Source organism: Oncorhynchus keta, chromosome 13, assembly GCF_023373465.1.
Source record: "Oncorhynchus keta strain PuntledgeMale-10-30-2019 chromosome 13, Oket_V2, whole genome shotgun sequence".
Classification (NCBI taxonomy): Eukaryota; Metazoa; Chordata; class Actinopteri; order Salmoniformes; family Salmonidae; genus Oncorhynchus; species Oncorhynchus keta.
In genome coordinates this window covers 13,463,310-13,479,204 of record NC_068433.1, presented here as the reverse complement: position 1 = coordinate 13,479,204, position 15,895 = coordinate 13,463,310, and the positions used below count along the sequence as shown (strand labels likewise).

The 15,895-nt window shown below is 44.2% G+C and overlaps 1 protein-coding gene across 4 annotated transcripts in view; it reads right to left on the bottom strand.

Moving 5' to 3' along the window:
- The window catches only part of LOC118392700 (RAS guanyl-releasing protein 2-like), an 85,361-nt gene that overhangs the window by 57,404 nt on the left and 12,062 nt on the right, over window positions 1-15,895 (bottom strand). For 2 of the 4 annotated variants that reach the window (XM_052459401.1, XM_052459404.1), the window contains exon 1: window positions 8,316-8,480. The exons of 1 other annotated variant lie outside the window; for it this stretch is intronic. The gene's annotated coding sequence lies outside the window, so the exon portion shown is untranslated. Of the gene's footprint in view, window positions 1-8,315; window positions 8,481-10,716; window positions 10,802-15,895 lie in introns of those variants that run through there. One more of the 4 variants, XM_052459403.1, reaches the window with a different exon arrangement.

Here is a 15,895-nt window from a genome sequence, read left to right as displayed (position 1 = left end):
ACAACATAGCTCAGGCAATAGGAAGCTTTCTCAACCATTTATATGCAGATGATACAGTCTTCTACTCAACTGGCCCCTCCCTGGATATTGTGTGTTAAATGCTCTACAACAAAGCTTTCTTAGTGTCCAACAAGCCTTCTCTACCCTTAACCTTGTTCTGAACACCTCTAAAACAAAAAGGTAATGTGGTTTGGTAAGAAGAATATCCCTCTCCTCACAGTCGTGATTACTACCTCTGAGGGTTTAGAGATTGAGGTAGTCACCTCATACAAGTACTTGGGAGTATGGCTAGACGGTACACTGTCCTTCTCTCAGCACATATCAAATCTGCAGGCTAAAGTTAAATCTAGACTTGGGTTCCTCTATCATAATCGCTCCTCTTTCACCCCAGCTGCCAAACTAACCCTGATTCAGATGACCATTTTTTCCTCACCATCAGAATTTTAATTATATATCACGGCAAACGTTTTGGCCAGAAAAAGTATCTCCATTGATCAATACATAAAGAGTCATTTAAGAAGTCAAATTAGGAAGCACTTTGGCCACCCTATAGACTAGATGTCATAGCCATGCATTTCTGGAACATTTCCAAGCATTTGAGCAAAGATTCTAAATGTATGTACATGCATATCTGGAATACATTTAAAGGCTTTACATGCAGTTGAGCAAAATGTAACAAATATACATGTATTTGAAATATTTTTTTACCGTATGGGATGTGACTGATAAAAACCCACAGACAACAAGCAGCTGATACAACTCTTGCAATAACCCCCTTTCACCCGGAAAACCACATCTTATCACTTCCTGAAATAGCAGTGCAGTCATTAACTTGCACACAGGGGAAAGAATACAAGCCATGTCAATCATCTCACCCTGTGGTTCCACATTCTGTTTTTTTCTTAGTATGCTATTTTAGTTAGGTACTGCTCAGCGGGATGGCAACAAATCCTCATGCCTACCTTCCCCATACACACAGACACACAGACACACACACACAAGCCAGAGAGAGAGAGTGCATTCCATGAGGTCACACTGTTGCCACATTTATGGGGTAATGAAATACAATTTTGTCACCAGTCAGGAGATAAAATAGGCCCAACTGATCTGTTATTAAGCACAGTGGGGAGATGAGGTTAGAGCATACAGATTTTGGATCTTCATTTAAGACAGTTTGCCTTTTTAAACTACAAGTTTTACTACAAGTTTTACATTTCTTGCATTGCAGGAAAGCTCTCCTGCATCAGGGTGATCAGATTAAGATCCTACACCTGTATGTTCTGGCTCCGGTTCCCAGGAATTCACATTAGCTCTGAGGTTTGATTGCTTTTAGATAGTGTGTATGTATGTGCATTAGGTCTCCACTGCATAGTGGGTAGAGATGGAGGGTGTGTGTGTGTGTGTGTGTGTGTGTGTGTGTGTGTGTGTGTGTGTGTGTGTGTGTGTGTGTGTGTGTGTGTGTGTGTGTGTGTGTGTGTGTGTGTGTGTGTGTGTGTGTCATGTTTGTGCGCGTGTCATGTTTGTGTGCGTGTTTGGACTCTAGCCTGTACCAGCAAAAAGGGTGATCTTTGGTGTATGGTTTGCATAGGAATGGGCGATGGCACTGCAGCCGAAGTGTGTGTCACAAAAGAAAGAAGCCTTCTTCCCTTGACTGATTCTGCTGCAGAGAGGTGGGTGGACACACTCAATTACAGGCTTCACAAGCAGTCTTACACAAACATACACAGGGGCTCAGAGCGGGAGAGAGCGAGAGAGCGAGAGAGCGAGAGAGCGAGAGCGAGAGCGAGAGCGAGAGAGCGAGAGAGAGAGAGTGCAAGTGCGAGAGACCTCAAAGCCCTTAACCATCAGTCAGTGAAATCAGGATGACAGAGGTACTGCTGCCACACAGTTAGCACAGTAGTGGGACCCATACCTTTATTAAAAACAAGTGAGAGGTAGGCATTTGTCTGAAGCTGAAAAAGGGTATTCCCATAGCTAGCTAGCTAGCCACAGCAGTCAACTAGCTAGCTGGGTAGCTTTCTAGCACATTCACCATTTTTTTGTAAACAATTAACAAGCTAGTTAGCTACCACAAGTTCGTGTCAAACTGTCAACAGAGTTGCTAGCATGCAACAAGATATTCCAAATAACAGTCTAAAAACCACTTGAGGGCAAATAAATCAGATTTGACCGTTCAGACACAAGTCACATGGCCAGGAATCAGATTTGTATCTGACTTCAAACCAAACGTGGCTTAAAAATCCGATTCCATGTGTATTTTTGGTTGGTCAGACTGCAGGAAAAAGAACAGATTCGATTCAGATATGCAAATAAATAGGATTTGAGTCACTTCAAAACTGCCAATGTGAACACGGCTTTAGAGCACGTGCTCCAAAAATAACATGATTTGTTCCTCATACAAGGTCATGTATTGCATTCTTCCCACCCCACACTAAGACATTACACTACATTATTATATGCAAGCAAGCTTTGCTTTTATACTTACAATACCAGTAGGCTTTAACAGCAGGTATATTTCACGGGTCACCCCCAAAGCCAATTCCTCCTTTGGCTGCCTTTCCTTCCAGTTCTCTGCTGCCAATGACTGGAACGAACTGCAAAAATCACTGAAGCTGAAGACTCATATCTCCCTAACTAGCTTAAACTTCTTATGGCTGGGGGCAGTGTTGAGTAGCTTGGATGAATAAGGTGCCCAGAGTAAACTGCCTGCTACTCGGGCCCAGTTGTTAATATATGCATATTATTAGATTTGGATAGAAAACACTCTGACTATCGAATATACAGTGTCTATGGGGTCAAATTGCACTTCCTAAGGCTTCCACTAGATGTCAACAGTCTTTAGAACCTTGTTTGATGCTTCTACTGTGAAGGAGAGGGGAATGGGAGCTGAATGAGTCAGTGGTCTGGCAGAATGGCATGAGCTGGTCACACGCGCACACGTGAGAGTTAGCTTGCGTTCAATTGCATTTCTGAAGACAAAGGAATTCTCCGGTTGGAATATTATTGAAGATTTATGTTAAAAACATCCTAAAGATTGATTCTATACTTCGTTTGACATGTTTCTACGGACTGTAACGGAACTTTTTGACTTTGTCTGGTCTGCGCGTCATGAATTTGGATTACTGGGATAAACGCGCAAACAAAAAGGAGGCATTTGGACATAATTGGAATTTATCGAACAAATCAAACATTTATTGTAGAACTGGGATTCCTGGGAGTGCATTCTGATGAAGATCAAAGGTAAGTGAATATTTATAATGTTATTTCTGACTTCTGTTGACTCCATGTAATAGTATAACTTTTGTCCGTCCCTTCGCCCATTCCCGGGCTCGAACCAGGGACCCTCTGCACGCATCAACAACTGACACCCACAAAGCATCGTTACCCATCGCTCCACAAAAGCCGCAGCCCTTGCAGAGCAAGGGGAACCACTACTTCAAGGTCTCAGAGCAAGTGACATCACCGATTGAAACGCTATTAGCGCGCACCACCTCTAACTAGCTAGCCATTTCACATCCGTTACACTCACCCCCTTTTGACCTCCTCCTTTTCCGCAGCAACCAGTGATCCGGGTCAACAGCATCAATGTAATAGTATAGACTTTACGTCCGTCCCCTCGCCCCGACCTGGGCTCGAACCAGGGACGCTATGCACACATCAATAGTCACCCTCAAAGCATCATTACCCATCGCTCCACAAAAGCCAGAGCAAGGGGAACAACTACTTCAAGGTCTCAGAACAAGTGACGTCACCGATTGAAACGCTATTAGCGCGCACCCCGCTAAATAGCTAGCCATTTCACATCCTTTACAGCCACAACATGGCAGATATCTATCTGTATGGCTTGATTTGTTGTCTGAGCGCTGTACTCAGATTATTGCATGGTGGCTTTTTCGGTAAAGCTTTTTTGAAATCTGACACAGCAGTTGCATTAAGGAGAAATGCATCTATAATTCCATGCATAATAGTTGTATCTTTTATCATTGTTTATTCTGAGTACTTCTGTAAATTTATGTGGCTCTCTGCAAAATCACTGGATGTTTTGGAACTACTAAACATAACGCGCCAATGTAAACTCAGATTTTTGTTTATAAATACACTGCTCAAAAAAAATTAGGGAACACTTAAACAACACAATGTAACTCCAAGTCAATCACACTTCTGTGAAATCAAACTGTCCACTTAGGAAGCAACACTGATTGACAATACATTTCACATGCTGTTGTGCAAATGGAATAGACAACAGGTGGAAATTATAGGCAATTAGCAAGACACCCCCAATAAAGGAATGGTTCTGCAGGTGGGGACCACAGACTACTTATCAGTTCCTATGCTTCCTGGCTGATGTTTTCGTCACTTTTGAATGCTGGCGGTGCTTTCACTCTAGTGGTAGCATGAGACGGAGTCTACAACCCACACAAGTGGCTCAGGTAGTGCAGCTCATCCAGGATGGCACATCAATGTGAGCTGTGGCAAGAAGGTTTGCTGTGTGTCAGCGTAGTGTCCAGAGCATGTAGTACATCAAGAGACGTGGAGGAGGCCGTAGGAGGGTAACAACCCAGCAGCAGGACCACTACCTCCGCCTTTGTGCAAGGAGGAGCACTGCCAGAGCCCTTTCAAAATGATCTCCAGCAGGCCACAAATGTGCATGTGTCTGCTCAAACAGTCAGAATCAGACTCCATGAGGGTGGTATGAGGGCCCGATGTCCACAGGTGGGGGTTGTGCTTACAGCCCAACACCGTGCAGGTCGTTTGGCATTTGCCAGAGAACACCAAGATTGGCAAATTCGCCACTGGCGCCCTGTGCTCTTCACAGATGAAAGGAGGTTCACACTGAGCACATGTGATAGACGTGACAGAGTCTGGAGACGCCGTGGAGAACGTTCTGCTGCCTGCGACATCCTCCAGCATGACCAGTTTGGCGGTGGGTCAGTCATGGTGTGGGGTGGCATTTCTTTGGGGGGCCGCACAGCCCTCCATGTGCTCGCCAGAGGTAGCCTGACTGCCATTAGGTACCGAGATGAGATCCTCAGACCCCTTGTGAGACCATATGCTGGTGCGGTTGTCCCTGGGTTCCTCCTAATGCAAGACAATGCTAGACCTCATGTGGCTGGAGTGTGTCAGCAGTTCCTGCAAGAGGAAGGCATTGATGCTATGGACTGGCCCGCCCGTTCCCCAGACCTGAATCCAATTGAGCACATCTGGGACATCATGTCTCGCTCCATCCACCAACGCCACGTTGCACCACAGACTGTCCAGGAGTTGGCGGATGCTTTAGTCCAGGTCTGGGAGGAGATCCCTCAGGAGACCATCCGCCACCTCATCAGGAGCATGCCCAGGCGTTGTAGGGAGGTCATACAGGCACGTGGAGGCCACGCACACTACTGGGCCTCATTTTGACTTGTTTTAAGGACATTACATCAAAGTTAGATCAGCCTGTAGTGTGGTTTTCCGCCTGTATTGACTCCAAATCCAGACCTCCATGGGTTGATACATTTGATTTCCATTGATAATTTGTGTGATTTTGTTGTAAGCACATTCAACTATGTAAAGAAAAAAGTATTTCATAAGAATATTTCATTCATTCAGATCTAGGATGTGTTATTTTAGTGTTCCCTTTAATTTTTTGAGCAGTGTATGAACTTTATCGAACAAAACATACATGTATTGTATAACATGAAGTCCTATGAGTGTCATCTGATGAAGATCATCAAAGTTTAGTAATGCACAGCAGACATTTTGTTCCAGAACTCTCGCCACACATCAGCTGGAGAGGTGAGGAGTAATATATAAAATTAGGGGGATGATTAGGGGGCCAGGTTGAGAATTTTTCCAGGGTTACCACACCGCCTCTTACAATAAATGGCATGAAATGTTTTAATGATCACAGAGTCAGGACACCGGTTTAACGTCCCAAAATGTCCCCTTCACTGCCTTGAGAGCTACACTGAACAAAAATATAAATGCAACATGTAAAGAGTTGGTCCCATGTTTCATGAGCTGACATAAAAGATCTCAGACATTTTCTATAGACACAAAAATATTTTTTCTCTCAAATTTTTTTAACAAATGTGTTTACATCCCTGTTAGTGAGCATTTCTCATTTGCCAAGATAATCCATCCACCTGACAGTTGTGGCATATCAAGAAGATGATTAAACGGCAAGATCATTACACAGGTGCACCTTGTGCTGGGGGACAATAAAAGGCCCCTCTAAAATGTGCAGTTTTGTCACACAATGCCACAAGTGTCTCAAGTTGAGGGCGCGTTAATTGGCATGCTGACTGCAGGAATGTCCGCTAGAGCTGTTGCCAGAGAATGTCATGTTAATTTCTCTACCATAAGCCACCTCCAACGTTGTTTTAAAGTATTTGGCAGTACGACCAACCGGCCTCACAACCGCAGACCACATGTATGGCGTTGTGTGGGCGAGCAATTTGCTGATGTCAATGTTGTGAAGAGAGTTCTGCTTTGGTGGCAGTGGGGTTATGGTATGGGCAGGCATAAGCTACAGACAACGAACACAATTGCATTTTATCGATGCCAATTTGAATGCACAGCGATACTGTGACGAGATCTTGAGTGAGATCTTCAATGTGCCATTGTCCGGCCTTTTTTTAAGGTAGGAAATATAAGATCCATAGATTAGGGCCTAATTGATTCATTTCAATTGACTGATTTCCTTATATGAACTGTAACTCAGTAAAATCTTTGAAATTGTGGCATGTTGCAGTTTATATTTTTGTTCAGTATACTTAGACTGAAGAAAAGTGACCCCTACTGGTCCTCCAACATCCCTTCCAGCAGCATCTGGGCTCCCAGCCAGGGACCGGCAAGGACCAACCCTGGTTAGCTTCAGAGGCAAGCCTGCAGTGGGATGCAGCGCGGTATGCTGCTGGTTATTAGATTTTAATTTAACATTGTGCTTCAACCAATGCTTACTATAGTCGCGCCAATAAAACCAACACTTCTGGTCTATCACGGTTATATAAATACATTAATTTGTAACCTGAGAACATCAACAAGGATTCAACCCTGTCAGTAAATATGGTAATGTGTTGTTGGCTCAAATCTGTTTTACAGCCAACACTGCATCCTGCCACAAACTTTCTCTAGTCTAACTTTTCACGTTTCAGTTGCAGCTAAGTAGTTGAAAGTGACACTTCAACTAGTGTGCTGAATTGAGGAAGCTAGAGAAAACCCCAGAAGTGTACCAGAGTGAACTATATTTATGAAAAATGGAAAGAGAGCAGAAATTGTGGCCTCCAAATGTGTGGTACCACAAGTCACTTCTCTGTTCTTCCCTGTTGGCACCTTGTTCTTTCAAGCGCAGGCTGATCCTGTAAGGAGGGTGACGTTGCCAGTTGTCTTTTTTACAGTCACTCTGCACCTGTTGGATTGGTATCATCTTCACTAATATCATATTCACGTACAAGTATTGGTTCCTCTGATTTCTCGTTGCATTGTGGGATCTGATAACCTACGTGACTGCAACGACGTTACATATTTATCCACCAACCAGCCTCTCTCCATAGACACAAGGACCTGCCCTCCTCTGAATTGCCCTCGACATTCGGACCTCACCGTTTCAAGGGTCCTTCAACCACACAATAGATATGATGGGTCCATTCTCCCTTATCACCGAAGGCTGAAATGACCCGTCCTAAATTACCCATGGCTGCTGATGATAGCTGCAGGACTGACTGACCTCATCAACGCTTTTCATCAAGGCTCTCATAGACAGACCTACTAGGCTGGCTTTACCTCAGGATACGCAGTATAGGGTGGGATACACCACCGCATAAAGGGGACACACACAGTGACTCACACGTAGAGACACATACCAGCACGCATACACACACGGATGTGGACACACTGATTTATGCGTACACACACACACTCAGAGATACCTGCCCTACCACAACACACACACACACACACATATATGCACACACACACCCTCCTTGCACCATCAATGACATCCATCATGGTATTGAAAATCCCATGATGAGCCAATGCAAATGTCAGCAGTAAATCCCCAGGGCTGATGTGATATGCCCATGCCTCCCACACATACTGCCATTGATTGGTCTAGAATAGATTCCCCCCAGCATTCCGGGAAAAGGCTCATGATTAATGTCATCAGTGGTAATAGCCATGGGCCTCCACTGTAAAGGAACCAGAGGAAGGATGCATTCCTTAATTCAGACTAATGAGTATTCTATATGTACCAGACCCCGCTCACCCCACTCCAGACCCTGCCAAGTGACCCTTTCCCCAATCTGAATAGGTATTTTAAGAAATGCACACCTTACCTTGAATTGCAACAGGCTGCCTCAACCCTAATCCATTTCGGAAGATGTAAAGGTATCTGACCCTGTATCAGTGGTTGGCGTTGGGAGAAATATATCACCGCCTTCTACCCAGCACCCACTGGGGTTCAAGTCCAGGAAGTGGTGCAGAGGAGGGGCTGTTGTTGTTGCATGACAGATATAGACCTCTATATAGGCACCTTCTGAAAGCTAGTTTCTATTTTGAGTGTCGAGTACGAGGATCAGGAAGGGCCACACATCCTGCCCGGGGCTGCGGTATCTCTGGGACAGGCATGGTAGAGAGGGAGGTTAGGTTACTGCTGCTAACAGAGATTAGTGATGAGAATCGCCAGAGGGAGGGAGAGAGTGAGTGAGAGACAGGGAGCAAAGGGATGGAAAGAGAAATGGAGGGAAAACGGGAGGGAAAGTGTGTAGGAAAGAAAGACATGGAAAATAGAGTGAGAGATGGAGAGATGATGAGAAAAGGGAGTAGAAGACAACAGAGATCGATTCCAAAAACTAGTGACAACAATCCCTAAAGTTTGTGTGGGGGAAAGCAACACACTCCCTGTCATACTTATGAATACATAAATAAAAGAGGGAAGTTTCTTCAGAGCAACTATGTTTCTTGATTGTGAAATGCACTGTAGACAGAACACAGCTGCAGAAAACGGACCTGGAATCAAATACTATTTGAAATCTTTCAAATACATAGGAACATTTTGCCAGGCAAGCTCAATCATGCACAGACAACGTATTTTAAATAGTATTTGAACACAGGTCTTCTATATAATCATGTATATTATGGCAGGCATTGTGGTATGAAAGCCTGTATGTTTTCATTTCTTTATACAGATTCTTCCTGTTCAACTTCTGTCCTCTACCAGATGTGACAACTACATAATTAACATAACAAATGCCGGAAGTCTGTGGGTGTGTGTTTTTACTATCCATGTGGAGACCAGAAGTCCTCACAAAGGATAGTAAAACAAGGAACATTTTCGCTGGTCCCCACAAAGAAAAAGGCTGTTTTAGGTTACAATTTGGGTTTAGGGTTAGAGGTTAGGGAAAGAATGATTTTGAATGGGAATCAATTGTTTCGTCCCCACAAGGATAGTACAACAAACATGTGTGTGTGTGTGTGTTTGTGCTTTGAATAAGTTGTTACATGAATAAGGATGACATGAACAATGAGTTTAGCTGATATTGATATCTCCTCTTCATACTCCTCATTGAAATCACCAAGTAAAGACACAGTATGTTTAACACATTCTCTCACTTAGCGTTATCTCCTCACACACACACTATAATGTTTACATATTTTGCATTACTCATCTCATATGTATATACTGTATTCTATTCCATTGTACCCTATTTTAGTCTGTACCGCTCTGACATTGCTTGTCCAAATATTTATATATTCTTAATTCATGCTTTTAGATGTGTGTGTATTGTTGTGAAATTGTTAGATATTACTTGTTAGATACTACTGCACTGTCAGAGCTAGAAACACAAGCATTTCGCTTCACCTGCAATAACATGTGTATGTGACCAATAAAATTTGATTCAATTTGATATTCCTATTTCTATGCTGAAAGATGTGTGAGATGAGAACACACGCACCCAGAGCAAGACGAGAGTGACAGATCAACTGAGAAATGACTCGCCGCAGCCTGGATACGGTAACTACCCACAAGGCACTATGCCAAGACACTTTTGTTTTTCTCTAATTTCTCTCTCTCCCTCTTCATCGTTCCTCTCTTCCGTTTCTCTAACTCCCCGCAGTGCTGAATTGAGAGTTTCAAAATGTGCTTCCTGTTGTTGATGGGTTGTCGTGGTCCCTGAGGCAGGCTAACCGTCTCTCAGCCAGCTATCATTAAACTCCCCACAATGCAAATATGGGCCTCTTTCTTACCCCGCGGGCAGAGGATGAACACCGCCAGGTTCACTATAGCCAATATGATACATGCATTATAGACCGAGATATGCTTTGACTATCCCAGGAGGACATCCTCAAAATATCCTCACTCAAAACAGCAGTACTTTTGGGACTACTCAGTTGGTTACATTTTCTCCCCCGGGCAAGCTCACTCAAGCACAGGTAAAGTTATTTGTAAGAAGACAATTACTATTTGAGCGCAGGTCTGCTATGAATTGACATTCTCAAGTAACAACGAGTAATGTCTAGTATTAAAGTCAGATACCTCCCTTTTCTTTATTCTTGTTTAAAAGCCAACCCCACATACTGCATTTTCTCTAGATGGCGCCGGAGAAGAAGGCAGACGTTTTACGTGCACCCAGCCGATTGTTTTTTGTTTGTTTATTTGCGTTGTTTGGAACTTATTATGAACTTATTTTGTATATAATGTTGCCGCTACTGTCTCTCAGGACTGCGATTACTCACCACGAACGAGCAGAATCCATGAATCTGATGAGCCCGACGCAAAAGATATACTGCTTCCTCAGGAATAGGTCCCGATCCCCGTGATCTGTGTGAAGAGGAGGTCGGAGAAAGAAGGGCCGAAGGTCAGGATGCCTTCTGAGAATTTGTAGCCGATCGAATAAACCCCCACTTCCCTCCATTGTGCTAGAAAATGTGCAATCTTTGGAGAATATAATCGATGAGTTACGCAGAAGATTAAACTACCAACGGGACAGTAAAAACTGTAGCATCGTATGCTTTTTTACCAAATTTCTATCAGCATGTTAAATGTGCAACCAGAGGGGAAAAGCATCTCTGGACCACCAATACTCCACACACAGAGACACATGCAAAGCTCTCCCTTGCCCTTAATTTGGAAAATCTGACCATAATTCTATCCTCCTGATTCCTGCTTACAGGCACAGATTAAAGCAGGCAGCATCAGTGACTAGATCAACAAAAAAGTGGTCAGAAGAAGCAGATGCTAAGCTACAGGACTGTTTTGCTATCACAGACTGGAATATGTTCCAGGATTCATCCGATGGCATTGAGGAGTACACCACATCAGTCATTGGCTTTATCAATAAGTGCAACGATGACGTCGTCCCCACAGTGACCATACGTACATACTAGAGGTCGACAGATTAATCATAACAATCGGTAATTGGCCTTTTTGGACGCCGATTACACTGCAATCTATGAGGAGACTGGCCGGCCAACTACAACATCAAAAGGACCTTGTGGCTGCAGAGCCACGGTAAGTTGCTAGCTAGCATTAAACTTTTAAAAAACTCAATCTTCACATAATCACTAGTTAAGTACACATGGTACACACATGATATTACTAGGTTAACTAGCTTGTCCTGCGTTGCATATAATCAATGCGGTGCCTGTTAATTTACCAGCGAATCACAGCCTACTTCACCTTCGCCCAACGGGTGATGATTTAACAAATTATTGCGAAAAAAAAGCAATCATTGCACAAATGTACCTAACCATAAACATCAATGCCTTTCTTAAAATCAATACACAGTGTATTTTTTTAAACCTGCATATTCAGTTCAAATAAATGCATGTTCGCAGGTAATATTAACTAGAGAAATTATGTCACTTCTTTTGCGTACAGTGCAAGCAGAGTAAGGGTATATGCAGCAGTTTGGGCCGCCTGGCTCATTGCGAACTGTGTAAAGACCATTTCTTCCTAACAAAGACCGTAATTAATTTTCCAGAATTTTACATAATTATGACATAACATTGAAGGTTGTGCAATGCAACAGCAATAACAGAATATTTAGAACGATTCTGTATTTCACTGAAAGAATAAACATTTTGTTATCGAAATGATAGTTTCCGAATTTGACCATATTAATGACCAAAAGGCTTGTGTTTCTGTGTGTTCATTATAATTAAGTCTTTGATTTGATAGAGCAGTCTGACTGAGCGGTTGTAGGCATCATTAGAATTGTAAGCATTAATTCAAACAGCACTTTACTGCATTTGCCTGCAGCTATTAGCAAATGCTTGACACACAGCTCTTTATGAATTCAAGCCTATCAACTCCCAAGATTAAGCTGGCAATACTAAAGTGCCTATAGGAACATCCAATTGTCAAAGGTATATGAAATACAAATGGTACAGAGAGAAATAGTCAACACGTCATAATTCCTATAATAAACTACAAGCTAAAACTTTTTATCTGGGAATATTGAAGACTCATGTTAAAAGGAACCACCAGCTTTCATATGTTCTCATGTTGAGAACATCGGTCAACCTCTAGTACATACCCAAACCAGAAGCCATGGATTGCAGGAAGCATCCTCACTGAGCTAAAGGCTAGAGCTGCCGCTTTCAAGGAGCGGGACTCTAACCCGGAAGCTTATAAGAAATCACGCTATGCCCTCCGACGAACCATGAAACAGGCAAAGCGTTAATACATGACTAAGATCAAGTCATACAACACCGGCTCTGATGCTTGTCGGATGTTTATTTTTTTTTTATTTTTTATTTCACCTTTATTTAACCAGGTAGGCTAGTTGAGAACAAGTTCTCATTTGCAACTGCGACCTGGCCAAGATAAAGCATAGCAGTGTGAACAGACAACACAGAGTTACACATGGAGTAAACAATTAGCAAGTCAATAACACAGTAGAAAAAAATGGGCAGTCTATATACAATGTGTGCAAAAGGCATGAGGAGGTAGGCGAATAATACAATTTTGCAGATTAACACTGGAGTGATAAATGATCAGATGGGCATGTACAGGTAGAGATATTGGTGTGCAAAAGAGCAGAAAAGTAAATAAATAAAAACAGTATAAAAACAGTATGGGAATGAGGTAGGTGAAAAAGGGTGAGCTATTTACCTATAGACTATGTACAGCTGCAGCGATCGGTTAGCTGCTCGGATAGCTGATGTTTGAAGTTGGTGAGGGAGATAAAAGTCTCCAACTTCAGCGATTTTTACAATTCGTTCCAGTCACAGGCAGCAGAGTACTGGAACGAAAGGCGGCCAAATGAGGTGTTGGCTTTAGGGATGATCAGTGAGATACACCTGCTGGAGCGCGTGCTACGGATGGGTGTTGCCATCGTGACCAGTGAACTGAGATAAGGCGGAGCTTTACCTAGCATGGACTTGTAAATGACCTGAGCCAGTGGGTCTGGCGACGAATATGTAGTGAGGGCCAGCCGACTAGAGCATACAAGTCGCAGTGGTGGGTGGTATAAGGTGCTTTAGTGACAAAACGGATGGCACTGTGATAGACTGCATCCAGTTTGCTGAGTAGAGTGTTGGAAGCCATTTTGTAGATGACATCGCCGAAGTCGAGGATCGGTAGGATAGTCAGTTTTACTAGGGTAAGCTTGGCAGCGTGAGTGAAGGAGGCTTTGTTGCGGAATAGAAAGCCGACTCTGGATTTGATTTTTGATTGGAGATGTTTGATGTGAGTCTGGAAGGAGAGTTTGCAGTCTAGCCAGACACCTAGGTACTTATAGATGTCCACATATTCAAGGTTGGAACCATCCAGGGTGGTGATGCTAGTCGGGCATGCGGGTGCAGGCAGCGATCGGTTGAAAAGCATGCATTTGGTTTTACTCGCGTTTAAGAGCAGTTGGAGGCCACGGAAGGAGTGCTGTATGGCATTGAAGCTCGTTTGGAGGTTTGATAGCACAGTGTCCAATGACGGGCCGAAAGTATATAGAATGGTGTCGTCTGCGTAGAGGTGGATCAGGGAATCGCCCGCAGCAAGAGCAACATCATTGATATATACAGAGAAAAGAGTCGGCCCGAGAATTGAACCCTGTGGCACCCCCATAGAGACTGCCAGAGGACCGGACAGCATGCCCTCTGATTTGACACACTGAACTCTGTCTGCAAAGTAATTGGTGAACCAGGCAAGGCAGTCATCCGAAAACCGAGGCTGTTGAGTCTGCCGATAAGAATTTGGTGATTGACAGAGTCGAAAGCCTTGGCGAGGTCGATGAAGACGGCTGCACAGTACTGTCTTTTATCGATGGCGGTTATGATATCATTTAGTACCTTGAGTGTGGCTGAGGTGCACCCGTGACCGGCCGAAACCAGATTGCACAGCGGAGAAGGTACGGTGGGATTCGAGATGGTCAGTGACCTGTTTGTTGACTTGGCTTTCAAGACCTTAGATAGGCAGGGCAGGATGGATATAGGTCTATAGCAGTTTGGGTCCAGGGTGTCTCCTCCTTTGAAGAGGGGATGACTGCGGCAGCTTTCAATCCTTGGGGATCTCAGACGATATGAAAGAGAGGTTGAACAGGCTGGTAATAGGGGTTGCGACAATGGCGGCAGATAGTTTCAGAAATAGCGGGTCCAGATTGTCAAGCCCAGCTGATTTGTACGGGTCCAGGTTTTGCAGCTCTTTCAGAACATCTGCTATCTGGATTTGGGTAAAGGAGAACCTGGAGAGGCTTGGGTGAGGAACTACGGGGGGGCGGAGCTGTTGGCCGAGGTTGGAGTAGCCAGGCGGAAGGCATGGCCAGCCGTTGAGAAGTGCTTATTGAAGTTTTCGATAATCATGGATTTATCGGTGGAGACCGTGTTTCCTAGCCTCAGTGCAGTGGGCAGCTGGGAGGAGGTGCTCTTGTTCTCCATGGACTTCACAGTGTCCCAGAACTTTTTGGAGTTGGAGCTACAGGATGCAAACTTTTGCCTGAAGAAGCTGGCCTTAGCTTTCCTGACTGACTGCGTGTATTGGTTCCTGACTTCCCTGAACAGTTGCATATCACGGGGCTATTCGATGCTATTGCAGTCCGCCACAGGATGTTTTTGTGCTGGTCGAGGGCAGTCAGGTCTGGAGTGAACCAAGGGCTGTATCTGTTCTTGGTTCTGCATTTTTTGAACGGAGCATGCTTATCCAAAATGGTGAGGAAGTTACTTTTAAAGAATGACCAGGCATCCTCAACTGACGGGATGAGGTCAATGTCCTTCCAGGATACACGGGCCAGGTCGATTAGAAAGGCCTGCTCACAGAAGTGTTTTAGGGAGCGTTTGACAGTGATGAGGGGTGGTCGTTTGACTGCGGCTCCGTGGCGGATACAGGCGATGAGGCAGTGATCGCTGAGATCCTGGTTGAAGACAGCGGAGGTATATTTGGAGGGCCAGTTGGTCAGGATGACGTCTATGAGGGTGCCCTTGTTTACAGAGTTAGGGTTGTACCTGGTGGGTTCCTTGATGATTTGCGTGAGATTGAGGGCATCTAGCTTAGATTGTAGGACTGCCGGGTGTTAAGCATATCCCAGTTTAGGTCACCTAACAGGACAAACTCTGAAGCTAGATGGGGGCGATCAATTCACAAATGGTGTCCAGGGCACAGCTGGGAGCTGACGGGGTCGGTAGCAGGCGGCAACAGTGAGAGACTTGTTTCTGGAGAGAGTAATTTTCAAAATTAGTAGTTCAAACTGTTTGGGTATGGACCTGGAAAGTATGACATTACTTTGCAGGCTATCTCTGCAGTAGACTGCTACTCCGCCCCTTTGGCAGTTCTATCTTGACGGAAGATGTTATAGTTGGGTATGGAAATCTCTGAATTTTTGGTGGCCTTCCTGAGCCAGGATTCAGACACGGCAAGGACATCAGGGTTAGCAGAGTGTGCTAAAGCAGTGAGTAAAACAAACTTAGGGAGGAGGCTTCTGAT